This window comes from Condylura cristata, unplaced genomic scaffold (assembly GCF_000260355.1).
Source record: "Condylura cristata isolate star-nosed mole 26May11 unplaced genomic scaffold, ConCri1.0 scaffold00026, whole genome shotgun sequence".
Lineage (NCBI taxonomy): Eukaryota > Metazoa > Chordata > Mammalia > Eulipotyphla > Talpidae > Condylura > Condylura cristata.
This window is the reverse complement of record NW_004567127.1, coordinates 5,456,633-5,459,858: the sequence shown is the minus strand read 5'-3', so window position 1 is coordinate 5,459,858 and position 3,226 is coordinate 5,456,633.

Here is a 3,226-nt window from a genome sequence, read left to right as displayed (position 1 = left end):
CGAAGGAGACTCCCCGCAGCTCGGGTCTCGGTGAGGGCAGGGTCGGCACTGCTGGGCAGCGCCAGTGCCGCCCGGGTTTCTGCAAGAAGGGGCCACAGCAGCTGAGCCCAGCCTGGCAGGAGAAGCGGCACCCAAGGCCGCGGGAGCTGAGAGCGGGGCGGGCAGCGGGGCAGGGCGCTTGGCGGCCCTAAGGCCAGCAGCTGCTCACGCAAGAGGGCTTCTCTACTGGGGGGGCGTGAAGGGGCCAGGTTGGGGGCCGGGGCTGAGCGGGGCGTTCGGGAGGCCCGGGCTGGCCCCTGCAGAGCGGCGGTGACCCTGCGGGGAAGCAGGACCAGGGCTCTCGCCACCACGAGTCAGCGGCCGCCCAGGAGAGGGGCACGGCGGGCTGGCCGACGGGGAGCCACCAGGCCCGAGCCGAAGGCACCGCCGGAGCAGCGACCTCCCGGGCCCTCGCCGCGGCGGGGTGCTCGGGCCGGGGCTGAGCGGGGCCCCGCTTCCCCTGCTGGTGTTGATTGCTACTCCGTCGTTGCGTTTTACTTTTCGAGCAGCCTGGGTCAGCACATCATCTGCCACCCGAGCCGTGTGTAAAGGCACTCATTGAGCGGTCTTCACTGGGTCTCCACAGCTTTGTCATCTTGCAAAACTGAAAGCTCTTTAAATGCAGACGTCCCCAGCCTGCCCCCTCCCAGCCCTTGGCCACCTGTACTTTAGTCTCCGTCACTGGGTTGGACTGCTTCAGGTAGCTGGTAAATGGATGCACATCGACTGTTGCACCTTTCAGTTCTGACAGGTCCCTTTGGAACTTCATTTTCTGTCTCTGTCCAAGCTCCTGCTGTGCCCATCGTGCTTCCCACTTGGGTCAGTGTCTTTATGACCATGACTTGATAGACGTCTTTATCAGATAAATTATTTAGTTACATTTCTTTACTCTTCCCGGGTCCTTTCTTTTGAAATACATGACTGGGTCTCCTTGGTCTGCTTGACCCTGTTCTTGTGTCTGGCATAACAGCACACGCTGTCTCTAGGTCTTCCAGGATTGAGCCGTGTAGGGGGATGAACCTTACAGTTTAACAATGCCCCAGCCCTAGGTTGTCATTGGAACCTTTGTGGCTTTTTTTCTTGACTGCCTAGTTGTAGAGGATGCTTTTTAGGCTTTCTAAAGTTTCAGAGCCCCGGGGCTGAGATAGTAGGTCCAGGGGGCCTCCAGCTTCCCCGCCCCTTGTATGGGTAGTCGGAGCCAGTTGGTATCAGAGGGCACAGACCTGGCAGTGAGATGGCTCTTGCACTGGACCCACAGTGCATATCCTGTGTGTTGTTTTATGTCTGACTGACTCAGCTGTTCATCCATGTCATAGCATGTGTCAGAATTTCTTACCTTTTGGTTTTTTTTAAAGATTCTCATTTCCTTAAAACAGTATTTCTGAGCTTCCTCAAAGTGAAGATTGCAAAAAAATTAACACCTTGATTTGTTGAACCTTCAACAGTGTGGCCTCGTGTCCCGTGTCCACTGTGCCTGTGAAACCTCAAAGTGCAGATGCTGACTCTGTTCCACCTCACTGAACAGAGCAGACCTGAAGCTTAATCAAGCAAAGCGGTTGTACATGCCACTCACATTAGAAAAGCAGCATTGGCCTGCCTGGTGGCCTAGGGGTTATATCCCAGTGATCCCCTCTACTGTCTGAGTTGGATCCCAATTCCCAGCCAGGGAGCTGACTCACATGGCGCAGCAGACCTCTCCTGTCTGGCCTGCTGCTCCCCTCAGCAGTGTGTTTCAGTAGAGCTGTCTGTTCTGGTCCCCACTCTATCTCTGGTGAATCCTCTTACCCCTGTACCTCTGGTTTACATGCCAGTTTTCTATATAAAATAAATAAATAAATAAAATCTTAGAAAAAGATAGTTGGATGTAGGAAGTCAGGTGGCTTAGATAACTCAGTCTCAAACCCAAGGGCGAATTACCACTTGTATACCTTAGTCAAGATGAGAAGAATGCAGACATATTTAATGTCCAAGCCAACCGATATCAGGGAATATCCATGAACACTCCCAATAATATTTGGGAGAAGAAAACAAAGTTCTAGGAAGAACAGACTCAATGGATAGATGCCATCTTGTCATGTGACTCCAGATTGCTCTCTTATAAATGGCTGTGCCTTAAGAAAAAAAGTTCTTGTATCCAAAACAAAAGAATACACATACCCAAGAAGCCCCACAAGATCACACGCTCTAAGTAAGGATGGAAATTAAACTACACATATAACCAAAAAGGACTTCCACAAACCAAAACCATGTTCCCCCAACAGATACATACTCCCAAAGAAAATTCAATAAAGGCAAAACCAGATTCCCTAGACTATACACAAATCCATAAAAATGACTCCACAAGGCCAAAGTCAGGCCTCCTAAATTAGTGGCCAAATCCATATCTGTCACAACAAAACAAAACCTCAGCCTCTAACTAAAACTGTCCCTTTTCTTTTATTGCACCAAAATTAATGCAAGGTACTTAAGGCAGTCAGCACTTCAGGCAAGACACAGGAGGCCTCTGTAAGTTCCCCCATAGGGCTAGATAGCCGTGAGTGGTGGACATATTGCAGTGGGCACTGCCCACCTAAAAGTTGGAGCATGGATTAGCACACCATTCTTCCTGGTCAGGAAACCAGAAAACTGTTCCTGGGCAAATGGTTTAAAAATGTCATTGAAAGGGCCCTCCCTCCCTGGTGGTGTAACGGGTTAAAGTGCAGCACTATGAAGCTGTGCACAGCCACGTAGTACAAGTTCAATTCCCGGCCAGGGAGCTGACCCACATGGCACAGCAGACCTCTCCTGTCTCCCTGTATTTCAGTGGATCCACCTGTTCTGCTCCCCACCCTGTCTCTGGTGAATCTGCTCACCACCTCCCCCAGTCCCCCCTCCTCTGGCTTACACCCTAGCTCTTATAGGCATAAATAAATAGAACAAATCTTTAAAAAGTATATTGAAGGCTGGCCCTCCCTGGTGGCGCAGTGGGTTAAAACACAGCACTAAGAAGCTTAAGCCACTTCGGCAGGAGTTCGATCCACATGGCTCAGCAGACCTCTCCTGATCCACCCGCTGCTCCCCTCAGCAGTGTACTTCGTCGGTCTGCCTGTTCTGCTCCCTGCTCTGTCTGGTGAATCCTCTCACCCTCCGCATCTCTGGCCTGCATCCCAGTTCTGTATGAATAAATAAATAAATCTTTAAAATATAT